We start from the raw sequence: 22,715 nt of genomic DNA, 5'->3' as shown, positions 1-22,715 counted from the left end.
CACACACACACACACACACACACACACACACACACACACACACACTCTCGTGATGTCATCTCTGTGTGGCCAAGCAGACCACTACGGATCATTGTCTTTCCTTAGAAATTACAGCCAGGAACGGTGGCTCACGCCTGTAATCCCAGCACTATGGGAGGCCAAGGCAGGCAGATCACTCGAGACCAGGAGTTCAAGACCAGCCTGGCCAACGTGGTGAAACCCCGTCTCTACTAAAAATACAAAAATTAGTTGGGCGTTTGTCCCAGCTACTTGGGAGGCTGAGGCATGAGAATTGCTTGAACCTGGGAGGCAGAGGTTGCAGTGAGCTGAGATCATGCCAGTGCACTCCAGCCTGGGTGACAGAGCAAGACTCTGTCTCGAAAAAAAAAAAGAAATTTTGAGTAATAAAACCAGAACTATCCTGTGTGCCTCGGTACAGGGGAGTGAGAATGTCGGTTCCCCATGCTGCTCCCCATTTCAGAACAGCTGCCAGAATGCATGTGTTGAGAATGGGTTCTAAACCACAAATGGATGTCCTCGGCCTTGTTCTTGAACTGTTTGTAATTGGTGAGAAAGCGGTGAGCCCAGCAGATGGAGAATTTGCTACCTGAGGACACTCGATGTCATCCAGGTGCTAAGTGATCTGACTCTATGTCATCCTTGCACCAGCAGAGGGCTGGGTTATGCTTTTCCCTAGCAAACTCTCACGCAGCCTTTTGGGGCATCGTCAGAATGCCTCGCTGGGGACAAGACCAGAGGGCCCGAAGGAGAGCTGGCTCCATGAGGAACCCAGGCTCATTCCTGGCCTCATGCATGTGAATCCTTAAACACCAGTTTGCACATATTCACTACTACACTAAACTCTACCTCTGCCCAAGTCGAATGGTTGCCTACTTTGATGAAAAAAAAAATATGTTTAATAGAGGACTTCCTCACGTAGCAAAGCAGAAATGCTAATTTGCAGAGGATAAGAAAAATATACACATTAATCCCAGAAATACAAACTCAGGTGGATACATTGTAGAGGCCATGAGTTGGGGGAAATAAGAATTACCCCCAGTTGATCTATTTTATAAGCACAGAGAACAAGAAGCATGTAATATTGTGTCAAATACTTTTAAAAAATGAAAGCTTTGTTATTTCATGAATTTCTCAGTGAAATCATTCAGTCTGATTTATGAGCTATTGTTTAATATATTTTAGATCGGGGAAAGCAAATAAGAGTGGTACGGGTGTAATTGTATTTATTACAAATGTGAGTTGCTTGTTCATTGAGATTACTATAAAGTTGGCCACAGAATGGATTGACTTTTCAGGCCCTAGACACACCTGTCCAGGAAATAACGTCACTAATAGTAATAGTACCTGGAGGTAGCATGAGCTTATTGATTTATTTTTACTTCTGCCTGAGGCCAAAATGTCCTGCAGCAGTAATGATTCACATGTACCTCATGGAAATCAAGTGAGATAATGCAAAGAACATGAAGTCCACATACTGGCTGCTGTTGACAGAAAACTGTTCCACACCAGGCAGGATCTAGTCAACAGACCATTCTAGATCACTGGTAATTAGCTTCCCTGAAAGTCAAGAGGGGGTGAGCACCTGTAGACATGCCCCACTGGGTTAATAGTTTCTGTTTTTGTTTTTATAACTTCCCTTGAAGCAAAGTTCTTTCCTATGTCCGGGTCTTCTCAGAATTGGCTGAGAGAACCAACAAGCAACTGGCTTGCTATCCGGAGTGCTAAAGGATCTATTGCGGTGCCATGTGGGAACAATCCTGTCATGTTGCAGTCATTAATAGAACTGATCTAAAAGGAAGAAAGAGGGAAAGACAAGAGGCTGGAAAGCAGTGAGAAAGGGGAGAAGAGGATGAAAGAAAAGAGAGGCGAGGACAGAAGGATGTGTGTTCTCTGAATGGCACCTCCTGTTCTGGAGGTACTGTTCCGTTCTCTGAATGGCACCTCCTGTTCTGGAGGTACTGTTCCAGAACGGGTTCCAGAACTCCCAGCTGGTGGACCCCTCACTCACTTACTCACTTTTTTTTTTTTTTTTTTTTTTTGAGACAGAGTCTCACTCCATCCCAGGCTGGAGTTCAATGGTGGGATCTCAGCTCACTGCAACCTCTGCCTCCCAGGTTCAAGCTATTCTCCTACCTCAGCCTCCTGAGTAGCTGGGATTACAGGCACATGCCACCACGCCTGGCAAATTTTTGTATTTTTAGTAGAGACAGGGTTTCACCATGTTGGCCAGGCTGGTCTAGAACTCCTGACCTCGTGATCTGCCCTCCTCAGCCTCCCAAAGTGCTTGGATTATAGGCATGAGCCACCGCACCTGGCCCTTTCTTACACGTTACGAATATTAATACAAATGTGTCACCAATTTCACTATCATCATGCACCAAATAAGTCACTTCGTAGATTAAAATACTAAGTCTCGGGAGGCTTAAATAATGGCATCTACCCACACGATCCTGAAGGCCTGTGGGAGGTTGTATTTCTCTTTCACGATTATTGAATTCCCTGCTCTATAGTGAGAAGATCTGGCCATGTGACTTTCCCTGGCCAATGACATGTAGGAGAAAGTGACGAGTGTTAGGAGCCACCTGTGGCTGTGTCTCCCTTTTGCTGCTGTTAGATCAGCGTGTATTTTAGGTAGAGGCTGTGCTGTCAGCCTGGGTCCCAGAGGGAAGAAGACACAGAGCAGGGTACCCTTGGTGGACACTTGGCAAGAGCCAGGAGCAAACCTCTGCTCTTCAGGCCCCTAGGGTTCTGGAACTGATTGTTATCACAGCATAACTCAGCCCAGCCTGACTGATAACGGACACCTTAAGTACTAGGATCTTCGGTCTATATTTATTTAAAATGATGTTACCTTGTCACATTGTTCCAAAAATGATTACATGCTGCTTACCAAATACATCCAATTCGGTGGAATTAAAATGCATAAAGTACATAACTCATAACGTTTTTGAGTAAAAGAAAATGAGGGTAGAGAAATCAATCAAGGCCAAGGTTGACACCATTTGATCCAGTAAAGTGTGTGAAGTGTCTGCCCAAGGCCAGCCACAGTGCCATTGTAAAGAGGGAACACATTGTTCACAGCCTAAATATACCTGACTGTTTTCATCTCCAGCAAGCTCTGCACACAGTGAGTAACAGCAGAGTGAGAATTAAGGTGTGCTACTTTATCAGTAGCTGAACGGGTACGTAACAGCCCTTTAAATAAAATGCTGGATTAGGACACATTCCTTAGGTCTCCAGACTTAGTAGGGTGTCTTACCTTCCCCTGTTTCTTCTCAAACTCCAAGTCTAAATTTTGATTCAAGCAAACTTGAAAGTATCTGCAAGGCAAGAAAGGTAGCTGGGTTGAGGAGCAGGCTCTGGCCAAGCTGACACACCCAGCTGTGCATTCGGAGAGTGCTGCAAAGCAAAGTCTCACCAGGGCCTGCCTCTCTGCTTACCGCATGGGAACAGGAAGCCTACCAGAGCTGACGGCTTTGCTCATCAGGCCCCGCAACCCAAGGCACTATTGATCTGGTTCAACCGATATGGCCCTGAGTGGGAGTCTAGAGGTAAGGACACGGTGTGTAGAGTCAGTGATGATGACTCGATGGCAAGGTGGAGACACTTCCCACGCTCATACAAACTGTAAACCCAAGTGAGTGTACTTTTCTTTGTTTAAAATAAAAAGAATAATTGGCTGGGTGAAGTGGCTGATGCCTGTCATCCTAGTACTTGGGGAGGCTGAGGCAGGCAGATTGCTTGAGTCCAGGAGACTGAGACCAGCCTGGGCAACATAGTGAGACCCCGTCTCTATAAAAAATTCACATTAGCTGGGCATGGTGGCATGCTTCTGTATTCCCAACTGCTTGGGAGGCTGAGGTAGGAGCATCACCTGAGCCTGGAAGCTCAAGGCTACAGTGAGCCGTAGATAGCACCACTGTACTCCGGCCTGGGTGACAGAGTGAGACCTTGTCTCTAAAAACAAAACAAAATAAAATAATAATTTCACCTGCCTATCACCAGCTTAACTGCATTTCTCCAGGTCTAAGAAACAAATTGTATACATATTTTATGTCTCTAATATCATTGTAGATCTTATAAATAATGGTATGCCATATTTTAACTGGGAGTAATTTTTCTTTATAATGAGGTCCCTAAAACAATGCTGCATATTACAATCAATGATCTCTTAGATTCAATGAAATGTGGTAAAAGAACATTTACCACGGTAAAAATGTCAGCTTGCATCATGGGAGAAAGGGTTCTATCCTGAATAGCCCACGCCGGGTTTAAGGAGAGGCCTTAGCAAGTCCCCAACACTCTGGTGTGTCTGACATCCAGTCTTTGGAGTAAAATCAAAAATGGGAAATCTAATGCTGGTCCATTTCAGAAGAGGCAACGCAGACACCTGCAGTCCCCAACATCAGTGATTCCAAATGGGTTGGGACTTTTATTATTTTTACTAAACCCAAAGTTTGCAGCTCAAAATGGCCAGAGCCATTTAGCGAGTGATTTGTAGAAGCAGGTGCTGTGCTTGGTCCTTCAGTCCCCAGAAAGCAAGGATGGAATGGTGAAACCAGCTGCCCCCAAACAGCCAGGCAGCAGGCGTCCTAGTGGGAAAGGGGAATAGAAGGATTTGAGATTAAGCAAGCACTGAACACCTAGGGACCATCCTTAGAATCCCAGTCTCTTCATGTTGAAAATTATTGCCTGTTAGAAAGACCTGCTACCTAAGGCAAAGGGCAAGGTGAACATAACATCCATGGCATTAAAATGCCTAATGCCAGGTTTATTATGGTATGTATATGTGCACATATTTTCTATCCTGCATGCTAAGCATTTGAAGTGGAACTTGCAGACAACTATGCGGAGTGGCGGGTTAAATTGCCCCTTAGGAAGTTCAAAAGTCCAAGGAGGCAGTGTTCATGAATAGAAGATTCCTTCATCTTAGCAGGGAGGATCTGAAGGAGTCACCCCGGTTGCGTCTTTGTATCTCACCCTCACAACGCTCATTTAGTCATCAGTGGACCCCTTTAAATATCAAGTATGGGATACAAAAGGATAGTACTCAAAAATAAATGCTAACTCGGCCATGCTATGGTTTAAATATCACCAAACACAGAGGACTCAATAACTGCTTTTCAGATCAGTGGATGTAGTTGTCTCTAGTCATTTTCTAGCTGAGTAACCTTGAGCTGGTTATGCAATCTCTCTGTTAGTTTCCTCATATGTGTAACATTAAATAACAGTAGTGTGTATCATTGAGGATTTTTTTTTTTTTTTTTTTTTTTTTTTGAGACGGAGTCTTGCTCTGTTGCCAGGCTGGAGTGCAGTGGCACGATCTCTGCAATCTCCCCCTCCCGAGTTCAAGCAATTCCCCTGCCTCAGCCTCCCGAGTAGCTGGGATTATAGGCACACGCCACCACACTCAACTAATTTTTTGTATTTTAGTAGAGACGAGGTTTCACCAATTTGGCCAGGATGGTCTCAATCTCCTGACCTCGTGATCTGCCTGTCTCAGCCTCCCAAAGTGCTGTGATTACAGATATGAGCCACTGTGCCTGGCCTCATTGAGGGCTTTGGGGAAGTTTAAATGAATTGATATTGATGTTTGATGATGATGATAATGATGATGAAAGTTGTTATTAAACCATCGCTACCTCCCGGGCCAGCCTTCCCTCCCTCTTGGAGATCTTATTCAATCTTTTAACTCTATGCCCTTTTCAGAGCTTTTCTTCTGCTTTCTGGATTACAGCACCAGGCATGTGGATCTGCTTTTAGATCAGTGCTTTGAGAAGTAGGAGAACAACTGTGGTCATGGTAGTTGGTCTCTGATGCCAGTGAGCAGCAGATGATCTGCCTGGCTGTTGATCTGAGTCGTGGAGGGCCAGACTGAAAGAGCAGAGGGTTCATGAGTCCCCGGGGTTGCAGGACATTGTGTGTGCCCACAAGCCAGGCTACATGGCTTAGAGCAGCAGCCCTAGTGCTCCATTGGTTCAGGGGGTAGCAGGGGTCCATGGAGAAGTCAGAGTCCTGACTGTCAGTGTTTGGAGGCGTGGTTTCTGTAAACTTGTTGCGCAGCAGTCAAGAAAGATCTGGACTCGAGGACACCGGTGTCATTTTCACCTACCTAGCTACACTTGGTCTGGATATTGACATTGTACTTCAGGGCTGTGGGTCTTCCAGGGCCAGGGTCAGGAGCCTGCTGATCGACCCAAAGTGTGGATGATGGAAGCTGTGGAGCAGGGCTGAGGGTGAGGAGAGAAGGAGCCCATTAACCACAAGCTCAGAGTATACTCTGATTCCCTAAGAAGGCTGGTCCAGGACCTGCTGAGTCAAGACTGAGGTTCTGATGAAGGGAGACTATCCGCATGGTGGAAGGTCCCCAAGATTCTGATGAAGGGGGACTATCCGCATGGTGGAAGGTCCCCAAGGTTTCTGATGAAGGGAGATCATCCCACATGGTGGAGAGTCCCTGAGGTTCTGATGAAGAGAGACCATCCCGCATGGTGGAGGGTCCCTGAGGTTCTGATAAAGAGAGACCATCCTGCATGGTCGAAGGTCCCTGTGGTTCTGATGAGAGGAGACCACCCCGCATGGTGGAGGCTCCCCAAGGTTCTGATGAGGGGAGACCACCCCGCATGGTGGAGGGTCCCTGCAGTTCTGATAAAGGGAGATCATCCCACATGGTGGAAGGTCCAGCCTGGCAGTGTGACCCAAGTGGCTTCCCTAATCTCTCTGAGCTTCTGTTTCTACAAACTCTAAAATGCCCACTCATTAGGGGTAACTGTTGATTTTTACATTGGCTCCATAATGTGAGTGTCTGGTATATTTCCAGTTACATCATAGGAACTGTTGTGACGGGATGAGGAGGGTGAGGGTGATGGCATCCCTTGATGGCTCCCATCAACCACAGCAGGTACCTGCAGTCCCTGTAGTTCCTCAGGGACACTCCTCACACCCGTTAGAGAAAGGCTCACCACAGCATCGCTCCACGTCTTCTCTCCAGGTGAACTCAGAGATCCATTCGTTCAACAAGAATTGACAGAGCACCTGAGTCATTCTTCTAAGGTTGTTGACATTCCCAGTCCTGATTCATGGTTGCTCCATCCTCACCTCATCTGTTACCTGTCACTGATCATGTACACGTTTCTATCTTTGAGTCTCTTGTGCACATATATACAAGTAAATCACATCAAAGTACAAATTGTCTCCTTAATTCGTGAAATGTGATTACAAAATTCTTGAAACCACATTTCTATCCTATTAGGAAAGAAAAAGGAGAAAAAAAATTGAAGCCTAACTCCTAAGAGAATTGCTATATTACAAGGGGACAGGGGTGCTGTGAATTCGTTAGAGGAAAGAGGATGTCAGCCCTCATGCCTTTGTCTCCCAGGAGGCTGGACTTTCCTCCACTTGGTTTGTAGAGAGTGTTTTTGGAAGATGGGTGTGTTTTATTTCGATGGTGCAGGTGTCAGAAGGGAAGAGATGTGATGAAAGTCGATAGGTGACTGTTACTTGATGGAAGGGGGAATGAAGTATAAAAGGTTAGCTACACATTTGATCTCCCTGATCTCCTTCTGATGCAAAGAACCAAGAACATGTCTTTGTAACAAAAACCGGTTGTTACATGGACAGTGATCAGAGAAATCACTTGCTGTTTAGAATTTTTCCCTATGTAGCATTCCATGAAATAAACAGATAGCTGCCCCTGGTTCCCCCAGAAAAATAGAGATTTGTAAAAAAAAAAAAAAAAAAAAAAAAGTACTACTTGTTACCAAAATGTTTTCTGAGTATATCCTTTTATTTTATAGAAAACATTTACGTATTTTAAATTCTTGCTGTCAAAGATGTATACACACACCTACACGTTCATTGTAAGAAATTCCAAAGTAAAAGTTTACCTGAAATTCTGTCATGCTGATATTTATATTTTTAAGTTAAATTTTACTTTTTACTAAGAGTAATAATTGGCTGAGCATGGTGGCTTATGCCTGTAATCACTTTGGAAGACCAAGGCAGGAGGATTGCTTGAGGCCAGGAGTTTGAGACCAATCGGGGAAACAGAGTTAGACCATATCTCTAAAAAATATTAACAAATTGTCTGGGCGTGGTGCTGTACTCCTGTAGCTCTAACTACTCAGAAGGCTGAGGTGGGAGGATCACTTGAGTGCAGGAGTTCGAGCCTGCAGTGAGCTATGGTCGTGCCACTGCACTCTAGCCTTGGCGACAGAGCGAGACCCATTCTCTAAAATCAATGAGTAAATAAATAATGAAAATAAAAATAATTGTAGATATCTGTGGGGTACAATGTGATGTTATGATACCTGTCTATTTTGTAAAATGGGATATATCAGCTTTAATATTTTGGTGGACACCCTTTAATTCATCTCTGTATGGAATTGTGTGTATCATAAACGTAGCCGTGGCTTCTACTTCACTTATATCCATTGTAATATCTACTGGGAAGGTTGGATGCCCAGAAGATATGGCCAACTAAATTACTAAGTGTGTGAACAAGAAGTACATTGTGTCATCTTAAAAGTGGTTGTGTTCTTATACATTTTTATTGTGGATGAGTTAGAAAATATGGAGGAGATGGAAAAGGTGCTAACAGTATAATCCAGTCACCCTAGGAAGACTTTGTCTTAGTCCCTCAGGGCTGCTATAAAAATGCCATAGATCTTCTGGGTAGCCAAACAATGGGGGCTCCTGGAGGGTGGGGCTTCCAGACAAGGCATGGATACCTTGCCCTACCCATCTCTTCCTTTGGTGTTCATCAGTATCCTTTGTAATATCGTTTGTAATAAACAGTAAACATCAATGCACACTTAAAAGCACGATGATCGCCAAAAGAATAGCTTCTGAAGACCATGGCTTCAGAGGTCTGAAACTTGGAAACCACTCGAGGGACTCTCCGTCTCTCTTTCTCTTGCACTGTCTCCCAGATGCTGCCACAACCAGTTGAAAGGTATAACATTAACAATAACAATTAACTAAACTAAATTATATCATAGACTGTGTAGCTTAAAAACAACAGAAATTTATTTCTCACAGTTCTGGAAGCTGGAAGCCCAAGATCAAAGCGCCAATAGATTTGGTATCTACTAAGGACCAGTTTTCTTTTCTTTTTTTTTTTTGTTTTGTTTTGGGATGGAGTTTCACTCTGCTGCCCAGGCTGGAGTGCAGTGGCACGATTTTGGATCACTGCAACCTCTGCCTCCCGAGTTCAAGTGATTCTCCTGCCTCAGCCTCCCAAGTAGCAGGGATTACAGACGTGCACCACCATACCTGGCTATTTTTTTTTTTTTTTTTTTTTTTTTTTGTGGTAGAGACAGAGTTTCACCATGTTGGCCAGGCTGGTCTTGAACTCCCGACCTCAGGTGATCTGTCCACCTCAGCCTCCCAAAGTGCTGGGATTACAAGTGTGAGCTATTGTGCCTGTGATGGCCACTTTTCTGATTCCATGAGGGTGCCTTCTTGCTATGTCTTCACATGGTACAGGGGACAAGGAAGATCCTTCGGGCTCTATCAGGGCAACAATCCCATTATGACGTCTCCACCTCCGCAGCCTGATCACCCTGGGAAGCCCCACCTTTCAATACCATCACGTTGGTGATTACATTTCAAGGTACAAATTTTGGGGGACACAGACATTCGCACCATAGCAGACTTACATTAATTTTGTGCTGTATTTTCTTCCTAGACCTTTAACTTATATATTTAAAAACCTAATTAGAAGAGTATAGTTGAGAGACAGGATAGCCAAGTGGGCAAGAGTCCATGCAGAGGGAACAACTCGTGGGGAGACCCTGGACAGGAAGTATCCCTGCATGTCGATTTGGAGAAAGGTAACAGAACAAACATGGGACATCTTGGTAGGAGAGGTTACAGAGAACCAGAGGGCCAGACTCGGGCATCTTACAGCCTCCTACACAGTTGGGCTTTACCTCCAGAGAGAGGATGTGACTGGAAGGTTTGAGTTGAGGAGTGAGGTGGCCCGACTGAGGTTTGATGGGACTGCCCTGTCTGCTGTGTTGGGAAGAGATCACAGGTGGCCAAGGGCTGAAGCAGGGACACCCTTCAGGAGGCTGTTTCTCTAATTCAGCCAACAAGTGACTGGCATTCCTGCACACTAGAGGGGTGGTGATCAGGTATGGAAAACAGAGTTCCAGGTCAGATAAGATGTGGGGAATGAGACATGAAGATGGGCCAAGGATGAGACCAAGATCTGGGCCTGAGCAACTGAAAGAATGCAGTTGCTTCCTGTTGAGATTGGGAAAGCTGTGGAAGAAGCAGGTTTGGGGTTGAAGTTTTCTGCTTTGCATATGTTGGGTTTGATGTCCTGGGAAGTAGAATAAATGAGTTTGAGAGCAGGCTAGAGGTTGGGCTATATTCTTAGAAGTCATCACCAGTCAGGCGCGGTGGCTCACGCCTGTAATCCCAGCACTTTGGGAGGCCAAGGTGGGCGGATCACGAGGTCAGGAGATCAAGACCATCTTGGCTAACATGGTGAAACCCTGTCTCTACTAAAAATACAAAAAATTAACCTGGCATGGTGGCGGGTGCCTGTAGTCCCAGCTACTTGTGAGGCTGAGGTAGGAGAATGACGTGAACCCAGGAGGCAGAGCTTGCAGTGAGCCGAGATCGCACCCCTGCACTCCAGCCTGGGCGGCAGAGTGAGACTCTGTATGGAAAAAAAAAAAAAAAAAAAGGAATCATCAGCAACTAGATGATGTTTACAGCCTTAAGATGGATGAGCTGAGGAAGGGAGTGAATATGATAGAGGAAAGAGGAGCCCTGGGGAAAGTACAGACTTGTGAAGCTATTGATAGCGTGTTTGCAAATGGCTTTGAAGACAGACCCAGGGCACTTTCTGACCAGCAGTGGGTGGGAATGAGTGCCATACTGCACACTTGTCAGTTCTCTGTATTACTAACTTTTTAATCATGACCACCTTGAGAGAAAAGCTTTTCTTGCTAAATTACTGTTTGAATTGTAATTTATTTGATTGTCAGACAGGGTGAATTTTCATAAAGGTATTAGTCATTTGCATTACTTATAATGAAGTGAATTATGTTCATTTTTCATAATTCTAAGTCAAAGAGACTATGTTTTATTCTGTCATCGTGGAAGCCACTGAACATTTTTAAAGAACACAGCATGATGCAGATGGCTATTTGGGAATATTAATGGGAAAGTTCCTATCCTCGCATCCTCTTTTTATTCATTCATCAGTGATTCTGACTCCAGAGCTTCCATTTTCTGAAAAGTTTGGACAAACCAGCTTCGGATAATGATTAGTCAAGTGCAAATGAGTTAACTGGGTATTAATGGAAGGAAACCACTGCCATTGCTGGCTACAATATGAAGCCACCATTTAGGGTCATCAGTCAGCCTTGAATCAAGACGCAGAGTACAGGAAGACCTATTTCCATCCTCTTCTTTGCCTTTCTTCTTAAAGCCAATTATCAGCTCTATCTTTTATTTCACCCCTTCCTACAACAAAATGGGATGCACTGGCATTTATTCATATCCAACCTTCTCAATATGTCGTCGGGGTAGTCACTGGTGGGTCATTGTCTTCAGGGAAGATGGTGTGACTTCCATACTTAGAAACCAGCATCCTCTGATGTTCTCAGCAGGGTCTGGCTCCTATTGTATTGTATTGTATTGTATTGTATTGTATTGTATTGTATTGTATTTTTCAATTGACAAAATTGTATGTATTTTTCATGTACAACATGATGTTCTGAAATATACATACATTGTGTAATGGCTCCATCTAGCTAATTAACGTACTGCACACCATGGCAACTACAGTTAATAACGATGGTTTGTATTTTGAAAATCTCTGAGAGAGTAGACTTTGTGTTCTCACCGAAAGACTTTTTCAAAGCATAAACCATGATGGGTTCACCTGCTGGCTCTCCCTAATGATGCGATTGGCTCAAAAATCATGGAGTAGGCAGTTCAGGGAGGCAGAGTTTGGCTTTTGGAATTGCTCTCAGGACCTGGGATATGTTGTAAGGACATGGTCTCTTGAATATGTGGAATCTGCAAAAAAAAATGAGGGTCATTCAGTGGTGGCAACTGGGGTAACTGGGTTTGGGGAAACATCTCTTGAGCTTGGCTTACAACTAAGCCAGCAGTGCCAACTCTGCTTCGGAGGCACAGCTTGTTTTAGAACAATGTGACTAATTTTCTTATACAGTTCTGAAAGCAATTCTCAAAAAGGAATTCCAAAAATATTTTGAACAGCAACATTATTAAGATTAGCTGTGTTCCATCCCAAGGTGACTCCTGTGTAGGAAATGACGCTCACTTGGATGTGTCTGTGTCTTGCTTGGCCTTTCAGAAGCAATCTCGGGAGATGATGGTCACACTTGTGTACTTGCAGCTTTCCCGTGGAATTAAAAACACTGACTCATTACCGGAAACCCTGCATTTAAAATCACTGTGGATAAGAGTCAGGCTAGAACTACAAGATCATGTTACCCACTTTCTGTAAGGAAGTATAATTCAGCATTTCAAATCAGAATGGAGGTGCTTCAAAGATTTGCCATTTTAAGAAGAAGAAAATAAAAAGGATAGGCCGGGCGCGGTGGCTCAAGCCTGTAATCCCAGCACTTTGGGAGGCCGAGACGGGCGGATCACGAGGTCAGGAGATCGAGACCATCCTGGCTAACACGGTGAAACCCCGTCTCTACTAAAAATACAAAAAACTAGCCGGGCGAGGTGGCGGGCGCCTGTAGTCCCAGCTACTCCGGAGGCTGAGGCAGGAGAATGGCGTAAACCCGGGAGGCGGAGCTTGCAGTGAGCTGAGATCTGGCCACTGCGCTCCAGCCCGGGCTACAGAGCAAGACTCCGTCTCAAAAAATTAAAAAAAAAAAAAAAAAAAGAAAATAAAAAGGATAACATTCATCAAAGCATTTGCCAAGAGACAGTCTTAGCACTAAGGTAGCTCTCATCCTTCTGGAAGCTTGACAGTCTTACCATGATGGTGAATGAGACAAGTTTTACCATCATTTCAGGTTCATTGCTGTGCTGTAAATGTAACTTTTCTTTCTTCAGGTGAATGTCCTAGGAAGAAAAATATTGTTCCTTACAGGAAAAAAAAAAAAACTAGTTAAAGTATTTCATGGGAAAAAAAAACTATTTAAATTCATTATTCTGTCAGATTCCGTGGAGGGCCTCCAAGGCTGCCAGAAACAGCCCTTTCTCTGAGCACTTATTTCTGCCATACCCTGAGTACACAAATTCCTTTTACAAATGACTTTTCATCAGACAACAATTGAATTCTAATGTGTTTATCTTGAACTTGCATTATGGCTGGTAGCCTAAGCATTGTATTTCAATAGCCTCTTAAAAGTGTCCGTAATAGATGTGGAAAATCAAAGTGCCACACACCCCCTAGTTTTTCAGCTTTTGGTGCCTTAATTTGCATCGCCTGATCAACTGATGATCTGCTGAGTGCAGAAACAGTCTTCACCTGCCCCTCTAATTTATAGCAGAACAGCTGCTTTCCAGACAACTTGTAAGGAAACTGCTCCTCCTCGTTTGTTTTCGGATCGGAGCTGCACAAGTACTCTTGATCATTTACAAATGACGAAAGTGAGACTTGTAGAAGGTAAGAGTAAATCTTCTGTCTTATTTTGTTGTTTGCTACTTGACTTTGATTTATCACTTTGTGCTTTTTTTTTTTTTTTTTTTTTTTGACGGAATCTCATTCCGTCACTGAGGCTGGAGTGCATTGGCATGATCTCGGCTCACTGCAACCTCCACCTCCCAGTTTCAAACAATTCTCCTGTCTCAGCCTCCTGAGTAGTTGGGATTACAGGCATGTGCCACCACCCCTGGCTGATTTTTGTATTTTTAGCAGACACGGGGTTTCACCATATTGACCAGGGTCGTCTCAAACTCCGGACCTCAGGTGATCCACCCACTCCTCGGCCTCCCAAAGTGTGGGATTACAGGCATGAGCCACCGTGCCCAGCCTATCATTTTGTTTATATGAACTATAAGCCACTAGCATCCACAAAGGGGACATGTCTTCTGATTACGAGAGCTTTCTTTTCTTTTTTGAACGAATACTAAGAAGTAGCAACAGCTGAAGGGCAAGAGCTGCGTTGTCGTCTCTCCTCTTACATGTGGCAAGAATGAACAAGATTGAGAATCTGATTGCATTGAAGAAGCAATGTTCATTAAACTTCCTCCAGACCTGGGGAAGAAGATAATCTGTTCCATAGAAAATACAGAATGCATAAAATTCAATGAACTTTGCACAGGGATCCCAGAGGCTTTGGCTGTGATCCAGGACCTACCATGACTTTGTTTCCGCCTCCTGATGATCTTAACCCAAGTGATATGGTTTGGGTGCATCCCTACCCAAATCTCATCATGAATTGTAGCTCCCGTAATCCCCACGAGTTGTGGGAGGGACGTAGTGGGAGGTATTTGAATCCTGGGGGCGGATTTTTCCCATGCTCTTCTTGTGGTAGTGAATAAGTCTCATGAGATCTGATGGTTTTATAAAGGGGAGTTTCCCTGCACACGCTCTCTTGCATGCCACCATGTAAGATGTATCTTTGCTCCTCCTTCACCTTCTGCCGTGATTTTGAGGCCCCCAGCCACGTGAAACTGTGAGTCCATTAAACCTCTTTTTCTTTATAAATTACCCAGTCTCAAGTATTTCTTCTTAGCAGCACGAAAATGGACTAATACACTGTGTAAGCGCTTAGTTTCCTCAACGGTAAACAAAATTTTTTTTTTTTTTTGACCAATGATCTCCAAATTTCCATTTGGCTTTAATATTCTGTGATTTCATGAAAATTTATATTAAATTTGCCTTATGTTCCACACAGCTCTAAACTGTCTCTGGCTAAAATAGAGAAACATTACACAGGCACTCCCAGGAAGGGAAGGAATGCTCCCCTTTTGTTCTGTCCAATTTGGGTAAACCTTTGTCTGAGAATAAAATTTTATTAATAATATCTAGAAGGAAAAACACTACAAGAATATTCTGTGTCTTTATCAACAGCACGAACACTTCTGCCATCTTAAATAAGTTAATTTCTCTGGATGCTTCACTGAGTATCTGGCATTGCACCAGCTGCTGTGTGGCTCTTTAATAGGCATGGAGGAAACAAGACTATGAGGCAGACAATGATTTCTCTCTACCACCCCATCCTTTACCTTTTGTTAAAATATTTGCAATGTCCTTTTCTCTCTCTCTCTCACACACATACACCTGCGTAGAAAAACATAGCACAGGTCCTCTCCTCTTCCCTTTTGGCTCCCTCCCAGGAGGCAGATTTCTCTCCCCAGCCGCGTCCTGCACAGCCTGCACTGTGCCACAGCCTGGGTTGTTTAGAGTCCCACAGGGCGTGGATTGGCCAGCCACAGCCTGCAGACCGAGCAGGCCCCCAACTTGTTTTTATAAATCATGTATCGTGGATCGTGTGGGAACACAGATGCTGTGTGTGTTCACGCTTTGTCAGTGGCTGGTGCGACAACAGAGTTCAGTTGTGAGGGAGAACCACGTGTTTCCTGTGGACCCTAGACTATTTACTTTCTGGGCCTTTACAGATGAAAGATGACAACCCTGCTTAGGGTGATGCCATCATCATCTCTAAGGACTGCTCTCAGGGACACCATTCCTGAAGTGTGGGGGATTCAGGGGTTCCCCTCATTTAATTTGAAGCACCTTTTGTTTTTCCTTGTGGGGCCTGGCGACGGGGTACCACTGTGGCTTAGCAAGCAGCGGGCAGGTGAGCAAGCTGCGGCCAGGGGCTGGGAGGCCTCCCTGTGGCCACATGCAGCCTTCGAGGGAATGGACTCTGCAGGGGTGTGAAAGCCCCCTCCTCCTTTTTTTCCATCAAGGCAGTCACGTTTATTTTGACCAGATAATAAAATAACAGCGTGGAGTAAAATAACAGCTGCGTAAAGGAAGATAGTTGAGGTTCTAAGGCCAGCATTTGAGGTTCTCATCCACATTTTGGGGTAACTCATGTAAATGCAATATAAGCATAACTTCTGGAAGCTCATTACCCTAAATTTGGCCTGCTCTTTCCCAACTCATTATAATTCTAGAGTGTCTATTTCTGTAAAGTATAGGGATATGCCCAAGATACGCATCTGAAGGATCACTGCACCTGTGTGTGTACACACTCACGTACACACACACACGAGCACACACTCACAGCTGTCATCTGGAAGAGGAGAGTTCCCGGGACCACACAGACAGCAGTGCAGACCTTGTTTTGCTGCAAAACCCACTTGCAGGAAACGAGGAAGCAGAACATTGCCCAGATGCTGTGCTGAGCCAGGCAGCAGGGGCTGCGCAGTCTCAGCACATGGTGACCAGGATGGACCCTGGTCTGCGGGTCACATGAGCCAACACTGCCAGTGCCAGGGAGGAGGCTCGGTGCCAGCGCATTTGGATGGAAATGAAAACAAGGCTTCGGCAGTGAGGTAGTGGAGGCTCCGTCATAGCCCAGGGTGCCATCCTGGCTGGGGGTGCAGGGACAGGAGGCCCAGGGGAGGAGCTCAGGGACCAGCCCCAGAGATGGTGAATGTCCTCACACAATGCTGTGCCCATCCCGGTGGCTGCTGAGGAAGCTGAACAGCAGTGCTGACTCTGGGCACAGTGATAGCCAAACAAACTCCTCACTTGCTGGGCTCTGTGGGGCAGACAGTGAAGGGGAGCTGCAGGTCAGCAGAGAGAGAGGGACCAGTGTCCTTTGCGTGCCGGAGAAGGTGGGGGGACGTGCCTGGAAGGAGGGGGAGTGAGTCATGAGGGGCCCTGTCCGAGAGGGATGCCGGTCACCACACGGGGATCTTCTAACTCTAGCATTAGTCATGTGCCCTCAGCTGGGAAGTAGACAACTTCTCGTGTCAGCGTGGCACGTCCCAGCATTGAAATCCCACGTCCACCAGCCTAATCTCCCACCCAGGCTTCTCTCCCTAACCTGCCACACAGAGTGGAACATGCCAGTGGCTTGGCTGGTCTCCTTGCTCTCCGAGGCCTGGTTGGTCACTCTCGGTTATGATCCAGGCTCAGTGGATGGCAGCACAGTGCATGGCACATACAGCAGTGGCATCATGCTTGGTGCATGTCATTTTGTTTATTCTTTACAGCAGCCCTGGGAGGTGTGCAACCTTGGTCCCCTCTACAAATGAGGAGACTCAGGCTCTGTTGCAGAGGCACAGGTGCCCCTGGGCGCACAGCCTGGCTCAGACTCCAATCTGCAGACTTCCTCACCACCATGCACTGCTCTCCCGTTCACCTGACTCCAAGCTTCCAGTCAAGGTCGGCTTTATAAGGCTTTGGTGGGCTCCCCAGCCCACACCTGTGGCCCCTGATATTCTAAGAGCAGTTATGTACTTGTAGCTAAGACCTGGGGCTGGGTTACATGTTGCATCACTTTCCAAAGGCCTGGCACTGAGCTGTGCTCGTGATCGTCAACATGCATGGAATGATCTAATCAGCAGTCTGAAATGTTATTTAATTTTCTTTTATTTCCAAGAAATCTAATGTCACATGAAGCCCGTAGTCCAGCACTGGGCTGGGTGCAGTTCTCTTAAGTAAAGCTGTTGGGTCTGTACCAGCGTCTGGGCTCTAATATTCCCTAGAAAATATGTAGGAATCACAGCAAAGTGCAATAGGATGCAAGTTTTGTCTCCTTAAAAGCTTATAAACTAGTCAGTGGAGACAAGGCATTAATATCTAGATGGGACAAGCGGGGCAGTGATGTAGCAAAAACACCTCTCAGTATATGAAATGTTCTCCATGAGGTCAGATGATCCATGTCAGGAACTGAGGAACTGAAGACAGGCCAGCAGGACGGCTGGAGCAGCCAGGACGGGGCTGGGGTGGGGAACCTCCTGCAGCTGTTCTGGGGAGACCACAAGCTCATCATCCCATGGCCTCCACCTCTTCTCAGTGCATAGATAGATGGTGTTCCCACGGCCTCCACCTCTTCTCAGTGCATGGATAGATGGTGTTCCCATCTTCCCACAGGTAGACAGAGCCTGGGACTGAGTTAATGCCACTGAAATGTGAGAGGAAGTGATGCGTGACTCTTCCAGTACTGCCTCTAGAGCCAGGGATGGTACGCTTCTGTGGTTTATGCCAACAGTTTTTGTGGGACTTTGCTATGGCAGCCAGAGTGGACTCACCCACAACCACAATTCCGCGGGGAGAGAAGAACTCAAGGTCAGGACTCAGAAATCTTGATCAATGGACCGACCTGCAATTGACCGCTAGGCAGGTGTGGTCGCTGGGTGGACTTCGGGTCCCATGGAAGGCCCTGGGGAGGCTCAGATCCCAGGAAAGCAGCTGGGGAACCAGGGCGGCTATGAGGAGAACCCCCTGACTCAAGAAAAGTAGTCTGGTCTCAAGTTCTAGGGCCACCTTTAGGATGGCCAGAGGAAGGCTAGAATGCCCTGTGGGGCTCTGGCTTCCAGCCTTCCAAAGTGAGGAGGCCAGGATGTGAGATGATGCTGGCTGATGGCTGTCACAAAACAGTAAGTTTATTACATAAAAGCCTCAATTCCCTCCTAACTATCACCAAAACAAAGGAGTTGTGGTGTCCAGTTCTTACAGAACACCTCCTTTCTTCAACATGTTCTTTTGTATTTTCTTCCCTCTTCAGAGCTAATTTTTTTTTTTTTTTTTGACAGAGTCTCACTTGGTTGCCCAGGCTGGAGTGCAGTGGCATGATCTCACCCACTGCAACCTCTGCCTCCCGGGTTCAAGTGATTTTCCTGCCTCACCCTCCCAAGTAGCTGGGATTACAGGCACCCGCCACCATGCCCAGCTAATTTTTGTATTTTTAGTAGAGATAGGGTTTCACCATGTTGGCCTGGCTGGTCTCAAGCTCCTGACCTCAAGTGACCATCTGCCTCTGCCTTCCAGAGTGCTGGAATTACAGGCATGAGCCACCATGCCCGGCCCAAAGCTACCTTTGATGCCCATTTTCATCAGGTTCAGCTTGGTGTTGGGGAAAGCACACCAGGAGATTCCTGCCCAGGGATGGCCCTAGGACGGGACCTGAAGCTGCCCCTCAGAGTGGCCTGCTGAGTCACGTGAAGCAAGAATATACCCTTTGGTTAAGCCTAATGAAATTACACATGCCAGATCCCATTCAACTAAGAGAAAGGATGATATAGGTTCAAAAACATATAAGACAGGTGGTACAAGGGCTGTCCTAGTTCTCTCTTAGTAATGAGAACCTCTGAGACAGGGGCAAGAAGGTCCTCCAGCGTATTACGTCCTATTCAGAGTCCCTTTCTCTCTGAGGAATATGATAAGCTCCCTGCAAATTCTGATCTCCTCCCTGGGTGGAAGGAGTGAGTGGAACCTGAAAAGTGTGGCATTTTTTATTGTCACTGGGATCTGATCTATTACCTTTTCTTTCCTCTGACATTCATCTTCATTCTACTCATGCATTTGCCCCAGATGAGCAGGTAAGCTTTTCAAATCTGGGGATTAGGGACTTCCCACTTTAGATGGAAGTCCTGCCATTGGGTCGGCTAAAAAGATGCATAAGGAATCTGTCAGATTTATCGCATGGAATTCTAGGGCAGGCATTCAAATCCTTTTAGGAAAAATGAGTTTCCAGGGTATAGACCAAACATCTAAGTCTTATAGAGAGCAAAGCAAAGAAGTTGACATTAGATCGTTCAGCAAACCATGAAGATTCTCTGCCCGTAGGTGAGTAGATGCTAGAAAGAGCCTAATGGATGAGTTGAGAAAGAAAACAGCATGAGTCAAAATTGCTAATGTGTTCATTACATGCATGCGTGTGCTTTGCTGTAGAAAGTTATCGACGTCCAACCCCATGAGACCATTACTGTACCATTGAGCCTGACTTCTCTCACACGTCCTCCTCTCACCTTCCCTGCAACTTCATTTTTAGTTTCCTGTTCCTCAAGATGTACCACTTGAAAAAGGAAAGCAAAGAATGGTGGAAAAATTCACATCCATACAAGGGTTTCTAAGGCCAGGGAGCCTTGCTAAGCTGCCTGAGTTGTCACATTGCAGAGTGCACGGAATGGCCGCTTGAGTTTCATCAGTGTGGTGGTGGTTACGCACATTCATTTTGCCTGACCAAATCCTTTCATTAAAAATTCTTAAGCTGTAGACACAAAAGTACTTTTTCAAATACATCAGTGGCAATACAGAAGTAGATTGTAATTCATTTGTGTGCACTTATAACACAACACACCTCCCCAAAAAAATGCATTTTTTTCAGGGCATTCACTGCAATTTCCTACAATCAGAAAAAAAAATACTTAGTAAAAGGTAGAATTATGTCATTTTTTGTATATTATGTTCATTTTTCAATGCCTCGAAGAAGGTGCATTAAGATCATCATCCATTACCTTAGCGATAGTGCTATTAGTCCCATACTTTATATACAGTACAAATTCATTATTATCAGTTAATATTGACTTAGTGCTCAAAGTGTTCGAGATACCACACAGAGTCTATAAAGTACAAGTGTTAAGTCACAGCCATGTGCAATTTGTCTTCTGACTGCCAAGAATTAGTCTCTTATTTTATTCAACAAATATTTGTTAAGTGCCTGCTCTGTGCCACAGTTGGGAGCAAAACAGACGTGGCCTCGGGGCTCAGAGAGTGCACAGCTTCCCAGTCTAGCAACAAAGTCAGACATTAAACCAACAATCACTGAAATTAGTCTTAAATTATAGTTGTGACAGGGACACAAAGGTGAGTGTAGGGCACTGTGAGGAGTCTGAAAAAAGGACCTCACTCAGACTGGGGTTAGGGAATCCTCCCCAAAGACTGGTTTCTTTGAATGCTTTCATTCATTTGCTTGGCATTTATTTGAATGTGTCAAGTCTTGTGCTGGATTCAAGAAGATAAGAAGGTGACTAAGACAAAATTCTGATTCTCAGGGAACTCCACGCTCTCCTATGAAAGACAGCTGTGAAAGCAAATAATTGCACAGACTTTCATCATATCACTTGACTACACTTTGCTATGAAAGATAATGTGCTGACATGCCTCCTGGAAGGAGGAACCAGATGGAAGCTACACAGATTAGATAAACCAGCTGGATCTTAGAAGATCGGTTGATAACATAGCAGTTCATACAACATGAAGTTTTCTGTTCCTAAGCTAAAGTCAAGAAACATGCCCGATCATAAGGAGCATCATCAAAGTAGCAGAAGGTATAAAGGAGGTTAGTGTTTTGACCGTATGGTGGGCCAGCTAGGACAAGACGTGGCATGGCTCCTTCTCACAAGTAAAATCATGCTTACAATGCACTGTGGCCCTCTAGCTTCCTCCTCCCTCTTTTGCGTCTGTTTGCAGGGAACAGGCTTTGACAGTTCCAGGATGTAGGATGCAGAAAGCACCCAGAAGGAAAGAGGGAAAACCCCTTTTGTGAGTCCACCGAAAAGCTGATGCTGACCCAGCCATGACAGCACTTCCTTCCAAACCAGAGGATCTGTTTGAGTATTGGCCAAGGATCACAGACGTGGAGTTCCCATATATGAACCCCCTGTTTTGGCTTTGGTGGGACTGATATGGACAAAACACACCACAACTTAAGTGTTGAAGTCAAGTGAATCATTGCTCTGCAGCAATATTGTCTCAACAATAAGCTAAGAATTACTTGTGAGTGGTTCTGCACTGACATAGTCTTTATGAGGTTGTACTAAGCGGGCCCTAATTTTATAGCTAGAGGAACTAAGGTCCCAGAGAGGTGAGCTGATTTACTCCATGTTTCATGACACACAAAAACAGGGATGGGACCACGGTCAAAACCTACCCCAGCTGCAGTGACTGTTCCATGGGAACTCTTTCCCCTTGCTTCTCCCTGTAGGACTCTGATGATTCATGGTGACACATGTTAACTGCCAGAGGTGAAGACTTTGACCTCTAGAGAAGAGAGACCACCTGGGGCCTAAGCAGGACTTAGTTACCACTCCAGCTGCCACCTGGAGTAATCTTCCTGTCTCTACTCTTTGAGCCCCAATTCATGTAAGATCTAAATAAAAGCCATGTGTTCGCCAAGCATATGCGCGGCTTTAAGACAAGGTATCTGGCCTTTTCTTTCAGCCAGATTGTGGCTCCGAAATCTCTCCCATAGCAAAACCTGGAACTTCCATAGACGTTGTTGCTCCCATCTCTGCACAGGGGAGGGGGCGCAGTCTGTTTTCCAGGAGTGACTGATTGCCTTCAGAACTTGCCTGTTGTAGATCAGGAAACGAACCATGGACAGAATCAGTTCTTCACTGATTGCATCCTGTGAATGTTGATAAATGTTGTCCCTAACGGAAGGGTTAGAGAAACGTGCGTTGTTTAATGGGTTTCTTATGAAGATTAAATGAGTTAGTGCATAGTAGGCATGGAACACACAGCAATGGCTAGCACAAAAATGGCCCCTTGATGTGTTGGAGTGTGTTGTGATTATAAACTGGCCACTGTCGGCACCAGACTGCCTCGGGGTGCTAGAGCTGCCTTTGACCCATGAATGCCCATGTGAACAAACTGACACAGCCGTGGCATTTTCTCTAAAGCAAACACATGAACTCAGCAGGTCCCTGACCACGGATGTCCATGGTGGGAGGTGGTGCTGGGTGATGTCTGTAATGAAGCAGAGGTTCCCAGGCCCCTCTGGGGTTTGGTGGTTAACAGCTCATCCCAGTAGTCCAGGCCTGGATCCCACAGCCATGGA

General features: G+C 45.4%; 1 protein-coding gene and 1 long non-coding RNA gene across 3 annotated transcripts in view; both read left to right on the top strand.

The window, feature by feature from the left end:
• The window catches only part of LOC105474942 (dipeptidyl peptidase like 6), a 1,161,442-nt gene that overhangs the window by 162,683 nt on the left and 976,044 nt on the right, over positions 1 to 22,715 (top strand). The gene's annotated exons all lie outside the window — the stretch shown is intronic.
• LOC139362680 (uncharacterized) overlaps positions 12,794 to 22,715 on the top strand; it is a 69,700-nt gene continuing 59,778 nt past the window's right edge. Inside the window, exon 1 of the long non-coding RNA XR_011621834.1 lies at positions 12,794 to 22,715. This exon is cut by the window's right edge and continues 20,200 nt beyond it. This is a non-coding gene — a long non-coding RNA (uncharacterized lncRNA).

Source organism: Macaca nemestrina, chromosome 4 (genome assembly GCF_043159975.1).
Source record: "Macaca nemestrina isolate mMacNem1 chromosome 4, mMacNem.hap1, whole genome shotgun sequence".
Lineage (NCBI taxonomy): Eukaryota > Metazoa > Chordata > Mammalia > Primates > Cercopithecidae > Macaca > Macaca nemestrina.
The sequence above is the reverse complement of the archived record's forward strand: the minus strand, read 5'-3'. Positions and strand labels throughout refer to the sequence as shown.